A 22,356-nucleotide genomic window follows, 5' to 3' on the forward strand; every position below is an offset into this window, starting at 1 on the left:
TTATTATCATTTTTTAAATGAAAAAATGTACCTCAAACAAGCACTATGAAAAAAACTTTGTTGTCTGTCACATCAACTCTTTATAGTCTATAGCACACTAAAACAGCAGAAGCTGACCCAAAGTCCTTTAAAGACAGGCACATTTCCAAAAACACAGTAACAAAAGCTGAAAGGTATTTCTTTTACTGGTAAGGTATTTTTAATGTGGATAGTAAAATCACAACACTGTCATTTTATGGTCATTAAAATGTGTTCAGAATTTGGTAAATGTAGGATGACTTAGCTCGTACATTTCATGACACACTGCTCTTCCACATAAGCTTCTACATAAGCTCCCCTAAAAGATACTTAAAAGTATTAGTATCAGTATTGGTATTGGCAATACAGCCCTTAATTTATTTGGTATCCGATCGACACCAAAATCTGCTGTATGACACAGAACTAGTTGCTATATGACAGGAAGTCCCGTTGCCAAATTTCAGCGACCCCTGATGTGAGAGTGTGGAAATAACAGGATGGTGGCCGCTGTAGGACAAACAACTGTTGCCGCCGTTGATCTGAAGAGCGTGTAGGCTGCAAGTCTGCAGTTCACCTCTGCTGTCAATATGTTTCCACATCTATTTACTCTGAAGGAGGGTGTAAAACTTTGTAAAAGGAAAGGATGAACCAGTGAAGCTCACTTCTGTCGGATGACGGCGACACTGAGGTGAGTTTTTAAGGATATCTTTATCCTTACCCACTTTTCAGAGGGTAAGACTGCTTTGTTTGCTTTGGGGGGGTTTTGTTTTGCTTTTTGTGGAGGATTTTTTGTGTGTGTGTGATATTTTTGCTGCTGTTAGTGAAGTGGACTGTTGGACTCGGATGCTATGTGAGAATTTAATCAAAGTGTTTGTCAGAAGAAAATTGTGATTTTTAGAACCTAACATATCTGTCATAATGTCCGCTAATAACCACAGTCTAAAAACTTAATGCTTTACACATCACGTGTTATTTTTCTTAAAAGTAATGCAGTACTTTGCGTAATTCGTTACACTGCTCGTTGCATTACTTTCACACTTCGCAATGAATTGACACGCATTGTCTCGCAATTACTAGTTAACAGTATTAACCTTAGGCTACAGTGCCAGTGTCAACACAAATCTCTAGCTAGCTAGATGCTTGCAGAGAGCAGCAGTATAATGCAGCTGTTTCTGTCTTGGAGGCAGTTTTCAGTTTGTCCTTTCATGCAATTAAAATAACTGTAATGTAAGCTCCACCATTTCCCTCCTTCATCTGCACATGGACTGAAATCAGCTGATTGTAGGTAGCATGCAGGAAACAAAAAGGCACATTTATTTGTTTGTTTGTTTTCTTTCCTCCACCCCGTGCAGATAACTGAAGAACCTTTGTAACTCATACAGTTAACAGTGATGTAATTACCGAACATAGCAGAGTATGGTTAGCTTACTGTGTTATTGACAAATGTAACGGGATTACAGTAACATCTTGCTTTGACACGCTTTACACCAGCAGTTACACCAGCTTATAACCAGCTGTTGTTGTTTAGCCGGTTCATTGTCAGCTGTCTGGAGACAGGAGTCATATGTCTAATCTGCTGACAGTAATTAATTCTGACAATATCGGGAATAAATGAGCATGTTTATTCAGGTTTTCATGTGTTTCATGGCTTCAGTTCAGGAGATGAGGCTTGAAGTAAGAAGGAAGAGGGTGAGGTGAAAATGAAGGAGGAGACAGAGCAGTGGTGGAGGAAGAGAAAAATATAATGAGAAGAGATAATGAAGATATATATGTACATATGGTCATATATGATTTGAAAGATGTATGAGCTTTAAATTGAAAGTAACCTATAAGGTGTGCTAAGGCTTGTCTGTAATAACATAAATAAAATGTGATTAGGCACAATTACAAGCACAATCATGTCAGGAGAAAAAGAAAACATAAACAAGTAGAGCAGGACAATATGACCAAAAATATTTATCACGATATGCATTTGAAAATTTGCGATAACGATATAACTGACGATATAATTGACACTAGACAAAATACTTTACAACTCCACATAGGGCTGTTCGATATAAGATATATATCGGATGACGATATAAAAACGTCTATTGTTTCATTTTACGCTATCGTTTGTTTTGTGGTGTTGCAAAATAAACTGTTTACGGCAATATTTTTTCATCGTTTTGATGGTCACTGTAGTGGCTATATTAATTTCTTAAAGTTCTCTCTTTGTCTTATATTTTATATAACCACACTACAGACGGACAAGCGCCTGTTTTTATGCATTGTTGTTAGCAACAACGATGGTAAAACCATCACGTGTCCGCTTGTTTATTTTCTACATAAACCTTTCACAATAAAGCTCAAGATCCTGTTGAGACTTTTCAAAATAAACAGAATCACATGAAAGAGTATGCAGAGTATTTACCGATGAGAAGCAAAAAAGAGCCGTCAGGTGCTAAAAAATAAACCTTAGACTCAAACGTTAGAACAGGCTTTTCCAAAACTGCAGCACGCTGTGTAATAAATACTCGCAAAGAAAACGGCGGCTGTTACAACCTATGTCTAAAAATGTGTAGTTTCCTGCATCGGTAAAACACTGGACACCAGATACACGACGCCCAGCTGGAAACACTTCAGCTGCCCGAGATTTACAGAATTTACAGATAATGTTAAATTTTTGTGATTTATATCGTTATCGGACGATAGATGTTTTATATCGGGATATGAGATTTTGGTCATATCGCACAGCCCTAACTCCACGACTTTATTAGTGCAAAAAAACCCCCCAAAAACATCAATGTGTTTTCACTTAAACAAGCAGCTGTTTTTTATGTGCATTAAAGTTATATAAAAATGTAACAGTGCAAATGCAAATTCCTTGCTGACAGTTTAACCAAAAGGCATTTCCAGTGGAAATTGGCCAAAATATCCTCAGTAATGCTCCGGGCTGTGCTCCGACAATCCATCAAGCCGATTTTCAGAAAAATCAAAGGATTGATTTTAAGTGTGCCGTATTTTCCAAAAAACACGGTAATAACGACGGCCCGCTAGCACGCGCTACCAAAAATAGTGCTTTGTTGTGTATCTGACGGACGAAAGCTAAACCAGTTCCACACCACTGAAGTTGCAGCATTTTTACAAACCAATTCTGGTTCATCCGTTTCATTCAACGATCCACTTTCGCTCTTCTCATTCTCTGTCGCCGGCATGCTTTTTCCGCCATGTGCGTATGAAAACAAAGGCACTGCACATGCGCGTTTTACCCATATTCTATTGCGATATTTCATTTTCTTATCATTGCCCGACCCAGTGTGTGAATGTGTGTGTGAATGGGTGGATGACTGGATATGTAAAGCGCTTTGGGGTCCGTAGGGACTAGTAAAGCGCTATATAAATACAGGCCATTTACCATTATACCGGTATTACTGTGAACGGTATGATATGGCCCAGCCCTATAAACAAGTATCTTAAATTAACTCGATTAACTTTAGAAGGGTTTATTTTATATGTACAGCTAGTACGTATTAAGGCATTCTTCTTTTCCCAGTCAGAATGGAACAATTTTTTTTTAAAATCATTTTTAAATGCAACAGAAGCTTTAGCAACCTTAAAAAATCCTGGATTGAAAACAAGAAACTTAAATAATTTTCAAATTCCTTTCTCCATCCAGTTTTTGTAAAAAAAAAAAAAAAAAAAGCATTCATTTGTCAGAAGGCACAATTGCACACTCGTCTATATAACCCTGCTTTATGGTTTTGTAATAAACTCTAATTCAGTGCATAAAAAATTAAAAAATTAGCCTTTGACAGGAAGAATCTAAAAGACCCTGCACAGTTCTCGAAATGTCTTTGGACGGATGAAGCCAACATTAACTTACTAACTTGTTATCTTATGGCATGAGTATGCATGGCTGCCAGTGAAACAGGCTCAACAGTGTTTAATGATGATATGACTGAAGTAACTGCATGAATTCTGAAGTGCACGAGGCTGTACTCTCTGCTCAGATTCAGTCAAATGCTGAAGAACAGATGAACTGTGATCATGGTGCAAATGCATAATTACCCAAAGCAAACTGCTTGCAAAGTGATGTGCGATACCACTGATTTCCTTTCCGATCCGATACCAAGTAAAATTCAGGGTGGTATCGGCGATACTGATCCGATACCGATACTCTGTACAAAAACTTAATGTTTCATTGCATTTCATAATACAATATATAATTGTATTATGTAATTGTAATAATAACATAACCATATTGCTTCATAATGATTAGAGGACATCAGACAACTTTTTTTATTGCTTAATAATGCAGAATAATCATATAGAAATAAAAAAAACTGACGTTGTGCGCTATTTGAGCATGTTGCCTGCCTGCAGCACAAAAGGACTCTGCGAGAGACGTCTGTCTCGCCCTAACAGCACCTGTCCCTGTCCTCCTCTTCAGTTTGCCTCAACATAAGCTTATCATATTCTGTGATGTGATTTACTCCGAGGTGTTTGACGAGGTCAGTGGTGTTGCCACAACAACGTGTCCACACAGGACTCTGTTTGCGCTCAGCCATTGTTGTGAGTGTGCACGCCAGGGGCTGCAACACATTTATACAGCCGTATTCTGCATATGACTATGAAAGGCGTAAGAGGAAGTAGTTCCTTCCAAATTAGACGATCCGAATTGTATAGTTTCTTTCCACTGCGTTCATTTTAATGGAAAAACTACAAATTTACCCCAGAGTACTAAAATATCGATATTATAATATGAGAATCGTTTCTAGAACATAAATTGCTGGTATCGGAAGAATCGATATTTCAGTATCGATCCGCACACCACTAGGAAATACAGCATTAGTGATATCCATTGGTTCTAGACTTCAGGTAATCATTGACTGTGAAGGGATTTCATTCAAGTATTGAAAATCAATCATTATGTTTAAAATTCTGCTAGTCTGTGAAATTTATTTTGACCCTCTGGAAATAGGTAGCTGTGCATAAAAATGGTCTTAACTCCTAAACAGCTAATGCAAGATATACAATGTATTTTACAGGTAAACTACTTCATTGGAAATTTCAATCGTGTTTTTGACCAAGAATAAATAAGCTATTAAGAAAGTCAGTTTCTGCCTTTGTTTCCTTCTAATGCCCTATAGGTTCTCCCTGGAAAATATGTGCAAACAAGTACAAGATTGTGAGATTACTCAACATAAGCAAAAGCTGGTTAGGGTGTCTGATAAGAACCGTGCAAAACTCAACAGTGTTACTCAACCCCTTTAAAGAAATGGCACTAATCACTATTTACACAACTGTGTATTATGAAAAAATAAGCTTTTCTCACTTGGTGTAGGGATTATCTCTAGAACTGCTATTTCACTGACAGCTAAGAAGATCTGCAAGAGCTGCAAGATCAAACTTCCCCAAAATGTATGGAAACACATATGCAGACTTTCAGAAGGAATGTTTGGATCAGATAGGGTTCAGCGTGTTTGGCTTGGAGCTGAACCATCACTGTAAATGCTCTTTGTGTAACATAGTGTGAGCTGATAAGCGGCTGCAAAGGAGTTGACATTTATAGATTGGTCTGTAAATGCTTGTCTACGCAAATAATGAATAAAAATACAACTCCGTGTCTAAAGACAATCATCCCAAACACACTTAAACAGTTACACAAGAGAAAAGTATAAAATATTTATTGACCTAGCACATATCTTAGTGTGAATCCATTAATAGTAGTTTTATTTTAAGCTGAAGGTTGAGAAACAGAAATAGACTCACATCTGTCCTCAGATTTGTGCGAGACCAATACACGGTTGAGTATAATGGATATAATTACTTTGATCTTTGACCTTTTGACCCATTCTGTTTTGAAACTCTATATGTGAAAACTATAACCATTGTTTGCTCAATAATCAGTGTGTTTCTTTATGCTACACCTCAGATACACCAAAGAAGAACACTTGACAGTAGTTAGCACCAGAGAGTTAAAATGATCTGAAATTTAAATTTGGATCCCTGTACACTCAGTGCTAAGCAACTGACAAAAAAAACAAACAACTGACAACTGTTCATAAAATGAAATATATTGAGAAAAGGCTGCCATGTTAACTATTATAAGGACACAGGTTTTTGGCTGTTTTGGGGCTGAGTTTTTCCAGCCTTGCCTGGAGCCGTGGAAAAAAGATCACAATGTTTGGTTGTGTTTGGCTGACTTTTAAGCTTTGTGACAGTTAATGCGATCGGGTTTATTCTTCACGCTATCAAAGATGTTTTAGGTTTTATTTCAGTGTTTTATTTTCACAGTCTAACTGTGCTAATCTTAAAAAAACAAAAATCTAAAAGGTAACAGTGTAACATTTATTACGTTATTGGAGGCAAATTCTGACCAATCACAACTCACATTGACCAATACCTTTTAAATCTGAGCAAACAAGCAGCAGTTCAGAGGTGACTCAGCGGAGGATAAAAGAACTGTCCTTAACTTTATTATCAACATTTACTGTACTGTGGATGTCAGATATTGTGACTGAAGTTTTGGTTACCCAGAACCTGCTTGCCTCTCTCCTGGTGTTAATGGAATAGTTGCACCAGACGTGGCATTCAGAATTTAAAACAAGGTAAGAAAAGAAATCTCATTTATCATAAGCATTGTCAAGAAATACATCACATGTAATGATGTGCTTTCTTGCGTTTTTTGGGTTGTTGTTTTTTTTTAATTTTTTTGTTATACAGTTTTGTGACTACTTGAGTTTCTGGCTGTTCAGGTTACACTGAAGATGAAGGCATTTCATGCAGCAATTTTTTAGCAGTCATTTTCTGTTGAAAGTAGTAGTAGGAGTTTTGGTAGAGTAATAGAAAAAACCAGAGAACAGACAAGAGTTGGAGATTCAAATTTTTACATATTTTAGTTTCTCATTGAAAGCAAAGGTTGTTTCAATTGCGATGATTTAATGAATTTCAAACGCAGTGTGCTATTCTCTCTCTCACTGTATCGCTCTCTCTCTTCTTATGTAAGTCAGTATAGCTTTCTCTTTCTCCCATCTATATGACAGTAATCATCTGAATATGACAATATTTATTAGGGGTGCAACGATACGGTTCGATACTTTGGTGTCACGGTTCGATATTTTTTCGATACAAAAGAATGTTCATGCCTTTTTAATTTGTCATTTGTTAAAATTATAAATATATATTTTAACTCAAAAGTACAGTTTTTAAATTTAATGTTGCTGAAACAAGAAAATTTTTTTTTTTTAAATCTATCTGATTGAGGAATCACTCATCTTTGGATGCGTGGGGCTGGACGACGTCAACATGTTAACGAGCTATTGCCACTAACGCACTAGTTCCCACCAATGTAATTGAGCATTGCGTGGCACATCCGACATACTGTTTTACTTTTGTCCATGACGTGCTTACCTTCAGGGTCATGCTTCACATGAAAACCTAAATAGTTCCAAACGCCAGATGTGAATGAGGGTGGGGGAGGTTCAATTTCGGGTAGTGTTGAGGCAGTTGCCATGTTGCAACGAGCTTAACTTCTGTCTCGCTAGCTTGCCCCCACACACACACACATCTGCACTCGACAGTGCAGCCTAGGCGGAGTAGTCGAACGCAGATCCACTGAGCTCTCAACACAGACAGCATCGTCAGAAGAAAAGTTGATAAAATAAATTAAAAATTTTGTATTGTTTGATACAACCGAAAGCACTGTATCGAACGGTTCAATACCGATACGAGTATTGTTGCACCCCTAATATTTATGTAGTTATACTTTGGACCCTGGTGTTAAAGTGAATGGATAAGCCTTGTTGGGCAGCACAGACTGCAGCAAAAATAATAATGACAGAAAGGACATAAATATAGTAGAATAGTATGAGTATAAATTCAGTAATTACAAGGCATAGCCCAGATGGCTCTAGCGATGGCGACCGTGGCTCAGAGGTTTGGGAAGCACATCTGTAACCGGAAGGTTGCCGGTTCGATCCCCGGGCTCTCTGTCCTGGTCGTTGTGTCCTTGGGCAAGACACTTTACCCTACCACCTACTGGTGTTGGCCAGAGGGGCACGATATGGCAGCCTCGCTTCTGTCAGTCTGCCCCAGGGCAGCTGTGGTAGCTTGCCTCCACCAGTGTGTGAATAGTGGCATTGTAAAGCGCTTTGGGTGACTTGAAAAGTGCTATATAAATCCAATCCATTATTATTAGTTTGTAAAGAGATGGAAATCTGGGCATCTCACCTGCCTAAATGCAGCAGATAATCCACCTGTTGAAACTGGGATGATACACAAAAACCTTAATCACCCATGGTCATGTCATGTGGGTGTTTTCACCCCCACTTTGGAGCAGTGTTTTTCAAAACACCTGCGCTTTGGAAGCTCGTCACACGGTGTGTTCCAATATTCAGTTTTGCTTTGGAATAGCCCTAACTGAGGAAAATGACAAGGAAGTATCCGCATAGCACATAATAAGAGCCACTCCACATCTCCAAATACTAGGAAAAAGAGCGTAAATGCCTCCTTTATTGTCCCGTTTAGCACAGAAAGCATCCTTTATGAAAGGAGAGGAGCAAATACCGTCCTATAATTCTTCGCATTGGGCCATCCGACCATCTATGAAAACAATCACAAAAATGTTGAGCACATCAAGCACATATTAATTAGAAGTGCATTTTCCATTTTGTGCAATAACCTGCTAAAAAGGTTTTGAAGTCTATTCATAAGCCTGTTAGACATCAGGCTGCTGGAAGAAAATCTGCTTCTTGTCTATCTGCTGCCTTACATAAACATAAATTCATTTAAGCTCTCTAAACAGATTCTGGTTTATATTAATTGATCAAAGTGCACTCAAGATTCTGTATAATTCAGTTTACATTCCTAATGTCTGTTGTGTTGCAGCCTTTATGATTATCATGAAATTTAATTTTTATTATTATTTTTATTATTGTTGTTGTTGTTGTATAGGAGGAAATGGATCACTGAATCACTTTACAACAGGGCAATGTAAATAAATTATAAGCTATAGGACAGTTTATTAGGCTGAGCAAGTTACTGTGATGCCACAATTGCAGGGTCCTCTACTAATATGTGGCATCATTTGTTTACAAAAATGGAGCCAGTTCACTTCATTAATAACCAGCATTCAGCCAAGAGCAGCAAACCCGATGAGGGAACATGACTGAGAGTGGCAGGCTTACTAACTGAAGTAATCAACTAGTCAGGTTTAGCATGTGTTTCTCTCTGAAAGCAAGGAGGCTGTTCAGATCATGGAGGAGAATGGATGAAGGAGAATCAAACTTTTCTGATAGAACTCACTGAAGAGGGTTCTGAGGATTAACATTCAGGTGGTGCACAGGATTTATCCAAAGGAGAGCTACATCATTACTAAACACATTGCAACACAAAGGCAATATTCTAACACACGAATTAACCCAGTATCACTTCAAAGTGTGTAATAGGCAGTCGTTCATTTCACACTTTCCCTGTCTAAGGTGTGAAATGGACACACGTTTTACTTGTATTCAATACAGATTCAGCAGGGAGAAATCAGTTCATGTGTGTGTGCAAACGTTATCAAGCCCTTGAATGTTACATAGTTTAGCATGACATGTTACTGTAGTTCTCATATAGAGCCAGGAAAATCCCAGGATAGCTGAGGAGCAATAAATAAGGCTCAGTTCTAAACACCCAGCATGATGAATCAGTTTTAGGATAGAGCCAAGGTTTGGGCCCTGGGCGCATAGTTTTGAGTCATCCACGCATCTAACTGTTCTAAAAATAAACAATCCTAGTAGCAAGTATCACAAGCACCACAGACATAAGACGTGCTTTTTTCGCATTCGATTTTGTGCGGTACACAGTAAATTGTGTCCCACAGACTTTGTAATTCAGATTTGCGTGACTCATGTAAATATTTTTATATTACAAATGCATTACACATCACATCCGCAAAAAATACATCTGTCCACACATTACATTGTGCCTATTTCATAAGTGATATTTTCATCAAGCTCAAGTTTAAGAGGTTAGGAAAAGGAGATAGAAGGGACTTTTGGAACGCACCTCACAGTCCCATAATTCAGACCGTCTGAGCAGTTATGAAAAAAAAATCGGCATAATAAAGCAGTGCAGATTATGTAAATGTTAGTCCACATCGGTTTCATGGAAACAGTGTCCACAGTAGTGTGAACTCTGAACATCACACTACTGTAATAAAACTACTGGTTGAGTTGTTGCCTTGAAGATCATAGATTTATATTAGTTCTCTAAAGATTATGAGCTATAATAACCCATCAAAGTGTATTTTAAGTTCTTTACAATCAGGTTGTATCGGTTATGTCCTTTGCTATATTGCTGCTTTTAGGATTATTGTGAAGTAATTTTTACTTCGGGTCAAATGGGATAAGTGATGGATTGAACAAATTTTACTGCAGTCACAGAAATGCTAAACAGGGAGGAGAAAAGAAGTTCAGAGTAGTTAAATATAAGAAATGATCAGGTATTTACTTTTGTCTGCTATGGAACGGATTTAATTAGTGAGGCGATTTATTGTGATGTTACAGTTCCAGGGTGATCTACTAACTGTATGCTATCCTTTGTGTACAAAGATGTGGGTAGAAATTTACCAAAATTATCCAGCGTAAGCTCAGGTTTCACGCATGTGTTTTTCTCTGAAAACAGTAATCCGGTTGAGATAAATTAATTGTGTTACAGATTCAGCAGTGACGGTAACTTGCTTTGTGCACACTGCTGAAAAAAAGACAGCTCGGCTCTGATGATTTCTGCTCTTTTTCATGACAATCCCAGTATTACTTATGACCAATAAGCGGAGCTTACCTCTCATCCGGACTGAGTGAAGAGTTTTAGGACAGAGACAGTTTGGGCAGCCTTAAGCCATCCACCCAAAATACTGAGTAAGCACTTCTTGTTTCTTGATTTTTTTCAGGACTAGATTTGTAAAAATGCAGTAAATTGTGTCCCTCAGATTTTATAATTCACATTTTCGTGAGTCGTGTAAACATTTTTCTCCTGAAAGGAAAGCTCCTACAAATACATATGCTGAGATGCTAAGGCCAGCAGCAAAAATACTCCCGTTCACAACTTTCAGTCACAAACACTGTGCCTATTTAAGTAAGCTTATAAACATCAAAAGATGGCTTTACTCTGCCGCAGACACAAGTAGTAGTAAATTTGAGAAAAAATGCTTTTTCTCTAAAATTCCAACCTTGGTGTATTAAGATGCATTCTGTAATCTTTCTTCTGCACACACTAGTTTCAACATATAAGGAGACTAGTGTTAGGTGATTCTGATTCTCAACGGACTGCTGTTCTCTTTATCTTCCTTATCATTGCTCCTTCTCACATTTCTTTGACCTTGATAAAAAGGTCACCAAGGTCAAAGAAGAGGTTAGGAAAAGGAGACAGGAGGTGCTTTTGGAACAGAGCCCACGATCACAGTCAAAAATGTTGGTTTGAAGCAGCTGATTAAAGTGAGTGACCCTCGTTACCAACTCCATGGCCATACTCATTTGTCTCTACACGTGTCATGGCAGAGAGACCGTTGAACACTTGTGGGGTTTTTTCAGTATGAGCCTTTTCTCCTTGCCTGACATATTTTAGAAGTATGGCATTTTATCTCATAACATATTGGTTGCTCTGAGCTCAAGTAATCAGCATATTATATTTGAGTATTTGCCAAAGTGATATATTATGTGTTTACTGTGTTTGGATATTACATGTTGCACATCATCAGAGCACCTGTGGTGAGAAATAGTGAAGTGTTGCAGGTCACAGTGACCCCTTAATGATAGTAAATGAGGGCTGAAAAATTCCAGTTTTGTCCAGAATCTGCACCCCTACAGGGTTGAGATCGTGGAGTGGAAATTTACAGAGAGGATGAGGGGCTTTTTTGTATAAAAGCGAGAGCCCCCAAGGGTTCGGGGCAGTTTGTCTTTTGTTGTCGAGGAACACTTTGCTTTTTGTCTATGCTTTTTTTATAAGTTCATCGTTTCAATATTTTAACCTGTGACTGAACCTCCATGTCCAGAGGGAATTTTTTGTTGTTGTTTTTTGGGGAGTTGGACATAGAGATCATTTAAAAATATTGAGCAGAGTGTAAATCCTCAGTTGAGTTCCTCAGAAATCCTCAGTTATGCAGATATTTTTAAAAGAAAGTGTGCCCTGACTTGTATACCATTAACATTGCAGTTTGGGGTCTTTGTTTTAAATGTAGCCAAACAAATCTGCTTGTTTGATTATGTAATCCACTTCATGGTTTTGGAAGAAAAAAATATATCCAGATGTCCAATGTGTCACCAATTTAAACTTTAAATGTAGCATCCCTGGGTGATGGTTAACCAAAGTTAACTAGTAACTACTCAAGTCAAAGTTTGCCAGGTAACATAATCTATATGTATGTAATATAATTTAATCTACAATTCACACATCTGAATTTACAGTAGTGGTTCCAGTCGCTACAATTATACATGAGGAAGGTTCAAAGAATCTCCTGTTTTAAAGATTTCTGCTTAAATGTGCTTAGTGATATGTACACAGAGAAATGAGTTCTGGTTGCACATGAACCTGAAGAACCTCAGCGATTTTATCACAGTCACTTTCAATAATCCTTTAAAGAATGCTGCCCCCTGCTGTGCTAAAGATGATTATTCTCCATGGGACTGTTCCCATTCAGTGGAGTCAGTTTTAACTTTAAGGAAGTGTTCCTGAAGTATTAAAGCACTTGCCATACATATAATCCAGTTTATTATTACCCCTCATAAAAGGCTGAGGATGTGTATTTGTCCCGCTGGGTGAGCAGGTGGGCAACGTAGGAGTTTGAAATTGATACCATTAGTGTATCTACTAAAAATTACAGTGACCTCGAGTCCCCTCAAGTTGTGCTCATTGACAAAAACTAATTTAGACTGATGGCAACGTCCTAGCAGTCTGTCTGTATTTATAAATAAGACAGCATTTATCGTTATTATTGTCATTTTTATTTTATGTAGATGCACAGAGCCTGCTGTCCTATTTGTACCTGTGTGACTGAGCCATTAGCTTGCTCTGCATTAGGAAGTCCAGTGTTGGATGGTTTCACAGATGAATTAATTCAACAGTGCAGTGGCACGCTGTTTAGCACTGTTGATTGTTTGCTTGGGTCATCCCCGGGTACTCCGGTTTCCTCCCACAGTCCAAAGACATGCAGTTAGTGGGGATAAGTTAATTGGAAACACTAAATTGCCCATAGGTGTGAATGTGAGCACGAATGGTTGTCTATGTGTTAGCCCTGTGACAGACTGGCGACCTGTCCAGGGTGTACCCTGCCTCTCGCCCTAAGACAGCTGGGTAGGCGCCAGCCCCCCCCCCCCCCTTCCCCCCCGCGACATATAAGCAGAAGTGAATGGATGGATTAATTCAGTGTATTTTCCTATTATCTCAGGATGGTGGTGCATGGGATAGCCCTCTTGATCATAGTATTCCCAAAGTATTTTAACAACATGTCTATATGTGGTGTCCCTGTATTGATATTGCATTACTATGTTGTATCATTTTTTTGTCTCCTGCCCCTACTTTTTTGAAGTAGTGCCAGTTATTTTCTTAACCTAAAGTTAGTTAATTTAATAGGACACACTGAATGAAGTTTGTAAGTAACAATATATAAGAACAAATGCCTCTTCTTTTGCATTTTTACTTTCAGACAGTGTCAGACTCCACCTGACCATCTGCTGATCATCTGTTGTCTCCTGTCATCAGTCTGCTGCCTACACATATGCTGCTCAGCTTTAGCGTGTAGAAAGCAGAAAGCTGTTTTTCTGATGCTTTTGGCCAGAATGTTGTCTGGCTAAAGTCTTTCCTTCCTGCTTCCTACTTGCTTCCTCATCTGACCGAGCGTGGCTGATGTCTTGCCTGCCCACCTATTATCAGCTGTAAGATCATTGTTAAAGCAGTGAACTTCCTTTTAACGCTTTAAATGCTCATTGAAAAGAATTTGGGCATTTCTTGTCTTTTTCCATCCTTGCATGATGACTTTTCCACCCTGTGACCACTTTCTGTGATGGTACTTTATAGTAGAAACAGTGCTCAAGGGCTGTGCTATACTTCTGTTATCACTTGTCAGCATTATAAAGAATGCGAAATGTGGAAAGCAGTACAAGTAAAGAAACTGTCTTTTTTTTTTTTAAAGATTACAGTATAAGCAAGGTGCCATAAAGTATCCAAGCATATCGGCTAATAAAAGGTTTCCTTAATATTAGAATTGTTTACTAAATTTTCGTTCATTTTTTAACTATAACTTTATATAAAAGATGGATGTAGCCACCATCATGTCACCTATTTATTTCTGAACTCTGAAGTGTTATGGTAACAGATAAAACTACTGTATATATAATAATATTTATGGAATGAATTTATTCAGCTGTACCATGATCTGGATGCTGGCATGCTGCCAAACACACAGTAAGGATTTCCCTCCCTGAGTTTGTTTAGCATAGTCTCAGTTGCCCTGCACACATACCAAGCATATTAGTGACAGCTGTAGCAACTGGGCTGGAATCACTTCTGCTGGTATTGAATTGCTGATTTGGTGAATTTTTAAATGGGATTTTGCTACCAGCATTTTTGCACCATTTCTGTATCTATTTGCACGTCAAAGTGCATTGTTTGGTCATTGTTTTACAAACCTCAAATACGACAGAAAGAGTAGAAGACCATCTGGGACTCCACCAACTGCTCTTAGAACTGAAGAAACTTCTTGGATGAGAGATGAAAAGTCTTCAAGAAACTTTAAAAAGTCCAGATGCTTTTCTTTCCAAGCTCCTTAGAGTACGATGACCTGAGAGCCTCCACAGTCCTATAACCAGCCCAACTGGTAGTCAGTGTGGGCCAAAGTAGCTTAGCCCCAGTTAGCGCTCCCTTGGCTGGTCCTCCCGAGCAGCCAGGAAATCAGGCTGCATTGGGTGACCTCCAGTACTCCACCAACCTTAACTAGGAAACTTTTTGGGGAAACCTGGTCTTGTTAGGAGATGTTAGATAGAGAAGCTCTCTTTTTTCCTGAAATCTGGCTGAATTTATTAAACACCCCAAAACATGACTATCCAGACTTGGGACCAGTTGCAATCTTATATGTTTCTCTGCATTTTTTTATCCCACAGAAATCGATTATATCTTATTAATATTGTAGCATCTGCACTGCGTATGACCCTGGATTCTGTGTTTTCTCTGAAAAAGAAGGCAGTACATTACAGATGCTTGATTGCTTGACTCCCTGGTAACTCACAAACTTCCACCTTGAAGTAGATAATGGATAGGCTGAAGAAGAATTGGTGTTACACTTTTGGCCTAAAAAAATAGTTTGTTATTCTACAAAAGCCCTCAGTAAAGCTAGGACATCTTACTATTCGTGACAAATTAACTTCAGCACTGTAGCCAGGCTGAGAAAAAGTCCAATTTTTAATGAGCTAAGTCTGTTAACCTTAACTAGCAATGACTTTAGGAATTTCTTCCCAGATGAAACTGTAATAATTAGAGAAAAAATTATTTACAGCTATCCCACAGATGTGCCTTAAAGTACAGCAACTTTAATAACTGATATTTGATTGATGTTTACTTGGACCCCTTCACTTCGATCAGCCTCTCTGAGTTAATGTCTTCATCTAAACCCTAGGTCACCAATAGACAGAGTGCGGGCTGGATCTGCATCTAGATGTTTCTCCATTCTAACACATCTATTACTAGATTTTGATGGACTGTTTCTAATTTACTCTGCACAGCATTTCTTGTATTTACGGTAAGGTTATTTTAATCTGTGCAGCCTTTTCCTTTGTCTTTGGTGGTCAATGTATATACAAAGGCAACACACAGACGAGTCACATGCTTTGTAACTCATCCCACATAACATTACTTAGCAAATCAAATGCTTTATTCAGGGCATGTGTGAAAACAGAAAACTCATGGGGGAAACACATAGGGAGAAAATAATATTCAAAGTTGAGATGGTTTACAGAAATGGGGTGATTCAAACAACACCTTTATTAAAATTAAGCAAATCTAAAATCGAAGCCTTATTTTACTTGAAATGAGAAAATAAATAATTTTTAAAATTTATTTTCTTACTAACTGAAAATGAATAATAAACATTGTTGAAATACTATTGAATTGTAATTTATTTCAATTACTTGAGAGCCAGATGTTGACTGTACTGTGGTAGCACTGTGCTCCACTTGCTTGAATCATATCAATCTTATGAATTCCAATTTTTGTATGTAAATGGTGAATCTTTCTCACACACAAAGGTTTGTCATGGAGTTCCACAGGGTTCCATGCTGGGAACAATACTTTTCACATTATTCACCCTCTATCAGGCCGGTTGCGGCAGATTGCTCCTTCCCTGAGCCTAGTTCTGACAAAGGTTTCTTCCTGTTAAAAGGGAGTTTTTCCTTCCTACTGTTGCCAAGTGCTTGCTCATAAGAGATTGTGTGATTGCTGAGTTTCTTTCTAATCGAAGCTTGTTCTGTTATGAATTGGTACTATATAAATAAAATTTAATTAAACTGTACTGATTGAACACTAGCTGCATTAGTTGGCTACCTTTCATTCATAAATGAGATATTTACATGAGGGTAAAAAACTCCCTTTGTGTGTCCTTCACAACCGACAACTACTTTCAGCTACTCCCTTATTTCCCAGGGGTTTCAATGGCACATGATACCACATGTTGATTTTTTTTTTTCTAAACGCCCTTCCTGACACAACCGTTCCATTTATCCAGGCTTGGGACCAGCAATGAAAATTATGACCTCTGAGGCTGGGCTTGTGTCTCCTTCTGGTCTTGAACTGGATGTTTTCCACCTTTAAGGCAAATGTGTTAACCACAACACTACAGAAAAGGCTCAAAAAAAGCAGTCTCTGCTTTGTAATTTAATATTGCATGAAAACTCAAAAGCCTGTGCTTGCATCAACTGTTATGTATAGTGTATACATGTATTAATGTCTATCAAGTATTCACACCGATGCCTTTCTTGGAGACTGATGTCACTGCTAAACATTTCTTGGAGGAATGAAATGTTATGTTAACGGATATAATGAAGGATATCAGCCAGGTTGCATTTACACTTTCATACAAAGTATGACACATTTGTGCAGATGAAACTGCTTAACAGCACATAAATGCAACCATAATAACAATAATAATCCAGTAATGCTATATAGTAGTATACATTGCTAATTCCTAGTTTTCTTGCTTTTGCAAAGAGTAATTTGATAGATTTACATCCATATTGGTTTTTAGAATTACATTAGGAGATTGCTGCTGTTGCAGAATTACACTTTAGTGAATGTCAGTTTTGCTTGATGCATGAAACAGAAAAGATAGTAAAACATACATTAAAAAAATTATTTTGCTTATAGATTCTTTATACTTGTAATGGGAGATACATCAGAGGATTTGGGATGCAGAGGCCTCTGAGCTTCTGTTCAGGACAAACACATGCAGACACTATTAAATATATCAGCGTGCAGAGAAACAATGCTTTCAGATTTGCATATAGGAAGAGGACTTCTCGTATTTCGTCACTCATGTTGGTGACTGACAACCCAGTGTCAAGAAAAAAATAGTCTCAATGGATTCCAGACAGTTACATAATGAGGTACAGTGACAGAAACAAGATGCAGGATGATAACATTTACCGTCAACAGAAGGTATGCAAATATTTCTTTTCTTTACATTAAAGTTTATTAAACACAGCACACCTCTGTTATGATATGCTTTACAACTTGATTATTATGTTATTAAAAAACTAACAAGCATAAGCTTCCAGGAATTGCCCTGTGCAGAACCACTCATTTTTTTTACATAATCCAGCCGAGTCATTAAAGTGAGCTCAAGAAACATAAATCTTTCAAAAAGCAGAAAGTTGCATTACAGGAAATGTAATATCACACTTTTTTAAAGATTAAAACAATTTGGGGAATAAGAATTAGTCTCTAATGACTTCTTAAAATCACCCTCTAATGACTAGAAGAGTTAAATGTCACCTAATGTTTGCAGTTAATGAGTGGAATTGTTTTGAATTTGTTGTTTGTGTGTCTAGTTCAGAAGAAAAGTCAGCCCAAAATGACAGTCGGGCAGCAGTTTCCGCTATATATGCAATCAGAAATGTGATTAATACACCTCAGTTTTATGCTGATCGTCTTAAGGTGGGAGGAAGAAAAGCAGATGAAAGCCAGCTTTAAGCAAATGTTTTACTCCAGCAAGACTGAAGGTGACCAGGCCCAGCAGAGAAGTCTAAGCCCTTGTTGTCCTCTAAACACAGACATTAAATATGATAAGATGCGGGCTGGATAATGACACAGTTTGACTAGTTTTCTTCCATACCAAGCCACTGTATTCACTATCAATATTATGGGTGAGACCGGAACACATTGCTCTGCTGGATTTGCGCTTCGAGAGAATTAGAGTGCACGTGTCCATGTGTGTGTGCATGCATGTATTAGTCCCACCCATTATCGAGAAGCATGCACACACACATCGGCACCGAAGAAGCTTTAAATAGGTGGTGCGTATGAAGTCACAATTTTTTTGCCATTCTGGGGTCAGTCACTTGCCACTGCTGTCAGTTTAAGCAGTGACTGCAGGAGGTAAGTGTCAGCTTTTCTGCTACAGCTATGAATGGTATTTGTCCAAAAATTAAGTTAAGCTGTTGCTTTGAAGCATGAAAATATGGGAATGGAGCACTTCATTGAAGTTGCACACTTAATGTTGTTGTGATGTGTGTTAGAGTCACTGCTGCAGTGGAATAATCTTTATTGGTTAATTGAAGAAATTTAACAGTCATTGCAAAACAGAATGTGGCAATATCAGTCATGTTGTGTAAAACAACAAGTCACTTTTTATGGAATACATGCCCACATGATTAAGTATGCACAAACAATAAGATAAGAATGCTTTTCTCATCTGCAATTTTAATGATCTTTGAGACACTTGCAAAGATGCAGATTTTTTTTTTGCAAAAAAATGGTGCAGCAATTTATATAAAAGTGTCAAAATAAATGGAGATACTATATATAAAGCCAAAACAGAAATATATGATTCCAGAGCTTGAGAGTGTATAATTGGTATGACCATATTTATTCGTCAGCACAGCCTGAACACTCTTAGAGAAGCGTTCTTGTCATTTCTTTGAGTAGTCTCCAGGAATAGTTCTCCAGGTTTATAATGGACATTTAAGGCGCTTCTTTAGATGTCTTTATGCAAGATGATCCCACACTGCTTCATCTTTAGCTTCAGACTCTTGGGAGGCCAATCCATGACTGGTAGTGTACCACTATGTGTGTTTTCTATCCAGGTATGCTTTTAATACATTGGCAGGCAGTGTGTTTGTGTCATTGTCATGCTAAAAACATGAAGCTGCTTCCAATCAAAATGGAACAAAAGCTGACATTTCTGCTTTTATAATTTCATCAATTTTGACAAGAGCTCAACACCACTGGCTGAAATGTAGCAGCAAACCATGACAGAGGCTCCACTGTGTTTTGCAGATGCTGTGGACACTCATTGCTTTATCTAGCTCCTGAACTTCTCTGTACATCCTTAAAATGATTTGAACAAAAGAATATTCATCATTGCATAGATAGGGCATGACTTTTCAATACTGTTCACCTGCTGTAGGTTTTTTTTGTCTTTTTTTTTGTCTTCCGTGTGTCAAGTTTCTTTAAGGGCACACTGTACACCATGCCAAGATATGGGAATAACCGTTTTGGTGCCAAAATACAATTGTAGTTCTGTCAGACTGCATTATCTTTAGATTTTTTTATTTTATAATTTTTTTTTTGTAGATTTAGGAAATTGGAGGAAATTTCATGTTTTTGCGACAGGCCACCGGTAACAAAACGCCTAAAGACACAATTTCATATTGGTTCTTTGCTAAGTTTTCTGTTATGTGTAGACACAACACGGGTTCATTCCATGAGTCGCTCAAGACCAATTTCAAAAATTTATAAGAAAGTCTGGCAACTTGGAAGCAAAATTAAAAAAAAAAAGAGGAGTGACTCATGACTTTCACAGAATACTGTATATTTGCAGAAAAATGCACCTGTTATGCACCTACAGCTACCCATCTAACATTTGCTCCTTGTACATATAAAGAATCTGCACATAAACACTTAATGATTCACATATATGCACACACATACACACAAGGTTGAACAGGTGACGCTACACTTTGATTCAGCCTCATACTTATCTTAACTTCTACCTCTGCCTCTGTAACCCTACTGTTACAGCCAGACCTTAAACTTGACTGTCTTCACTGTTAAATGCATTGATTTACATTCTGGTGACTAGCATTTTGTCCTCAAAAGAAAAGAGAGGATGCACACTGTTACTTATTTAGCACACCACATATTTTGTTTTATAAGTACACACCCATGCACTTTAAACACTGTCTAGTCAGGCTAAGCTGAATTCTGCCCTTTTGCTCAGTTCTGTTTTGTAAATAATGTATTTTCCGTCTTTTCCAGCTGCCTAGAACTGAAACATTGACAGTAACCTCATTGCAAAGTGTCAGGTAAGGGTCACCCCCCCCACACACACACACACACACACACACACTGTATACCCACTCTAGATGCTCGACATGTATTGACACTCAAAACATGGGTGTCCAGTCGTGTACACACCGGAAACTCATTTTGACTCAGAGGTCTGGAGCCTGGCGGTTGTTGAGGCGAGAAAACCGTGTTTACCTTTTAGACATGAAAGTGTCAGCTGGACATCACCTTCCCACATTTTCATGATCCGTGTCCACTTCCCTCGCAATATTAAAATAAAAATAATAAAAATCGGGAAAAAAGCTGTAAAGCCTTTATGTCTTTACTCAGCTGAGTAACAGTGTGATTTATCAAGACAAAACAAGGTGTTGTTCTATTTAGGATTATCATTCAGTAGAACTTCTGTGTTTGAACTCCTGTTTGAACTGTAACAGCTGTAACAGTCAGCAGTCGCCTCATTGTTCTGACACACACATAAAAAAATTTGACTACACTACACACTAACTACACAAGATTTGCGCTAAACTTTGCAAATCTCTCACATCTCAAAACACCACGTCACTCCTAAAACTTCCCCCTTCCTAAACAACTAAATGCAATGTTGCCATATTTTTTTGATTGGTCGACATGGTACTTTTTTCGACCAATAGGAAAGGGTGGGGTTTTTTTGGTTTTGTTTTTGCTCACAGGCGGAGAGCGCTTTCAAGCGTTTTCCTTATAAAACGCCGTTTTTACCGTTTCTTCCCACAGTAAATATAAACAACGATAGTATTCAGGAAGAAAACCGAACATTGCAGATATTTTTATCATAACTCTGGTTTTACGTGGCCTATCAACACAATTTAAAAACTTATATAAAGTGCACACTTTTTCTGTCAATTGTTCCGTCTGTCCTGCTCACATCTCCAATGGTTGTACACGTTGTGTGGCTTCACTCCACATCAGCCACGCCGCTTTGCTAGCTAAAGCACCGGTGTCAGCACATAAGGACGCTGTCATAGCCTGTCAACGACATTGATTAGCTGCGTATATACGAATGTGAATCGCATTATTGGCTGGACTATGGGATAAGGTGGCATCGTTCTAATCCCATAGGGGAGCAGCCAGTCACTTACTGACTAACACTACAAAACAGAATTGTTAAAGTTTTAATTTTAATTTCAATTCAGGTTAGATTTTATTTTTTGTGTGCAACGCAGATTTTCTGTGCGCAGAGACCGTGCCAGCAGTGCGCAATTGCGCACGTGCGCAGCTTAGAGGGAACATTGCTCCTAAGCCTTCTGAACCTACGCCCATGTATGTGCAATGACCTTAGTTAGACCTTTGCTTACTGCTATATTGCTCTTTTAACTACACTATTCATTGATGCAGTAACAGTAAGTAAAACATTAACTCAACCAAATTAAAATAAATAATGATGATGATGTTGAAATTAGCCTTCTTACAGTGGCAGTCACTGGAAAACAACACTCATAATGTCTTTAATGTTTTTGTTTTGTAATGAAGCATGACCAGGATTTATCTGATTCTGCCTGAAGAGAGTAAAGCACACTTGGGAATCATATGGCATGAAAAATATTGTTTTCTTAACCTTGAAGTAAAATTTGCAGATAAAGGTTTTTTATTATTTATTCGTTTTGGTTTGTTTAAAATCATTTTTGGAACTGTATGTAAAGTCAAAAAATGAATGAGGTAAGATTTTAAAACCTGGAATTAAAAAAGGCAAGCAGTAACAAGTCATAGTAGCTGGAAACAATCACCTCGGATAAACCATCTTTTATTTATTTTTTTTACTATTACTATTTGCTACAAAAAGACATG

At 37.9% G+C, this 22,356-nt stretch overlaps 1 protein-coding gene across 6 annotated transcripts in view; it reads left to right on the forward strand.

Moving 5' to 3' along the window:
- The first annotated feature begins 567 nt into the window (after window positions 1–567).
- Window positions 568–22,356, forward strand: part of slc4a1b (solute carrier family 4 member 1b (Diego blood group)) — a 29,979-nt gene continuing 8,190 nt past the window's right edge. For 2 of the 6 annotated variants that reach the window (XM_085416394.1, XM_085416393.1), the window contains exons 1-2: window positions 568–706; window positions 20,506–20,552. The gene's annotated coding sequence lies outside the window, so the exon portion shown is untranslated. Of the gene's footprint in view, window positions 707–6,511; window positions 6,612–18,508; window positions 18,625–20,505; window positions 20,553–22,356 lie in introns of those variants that run through there. The other 4 variants (XM_085416396.1, XM_085416395.1, XM_085416392.1 and 1 more) reach the window with 4 other exon arrangements.

The sequence above is a fragment of the Rhamphochromis longiceps genome, linkage group LG8 (genome assembly GCF_057381845.1).
Source record: "Rhamphochromis longiceps isolate RC_006_pf linkage group LG8, R_longiceps_female_GT1.1, whole genome shotgun sequence".
Classification (NCBI taxonomy): Eukaryota; Metazoa; Chordata; class Actinopteri; order Cichliformes; family Cichlidae; genus Rhamphochromis; species Rhamphochromis longiceps.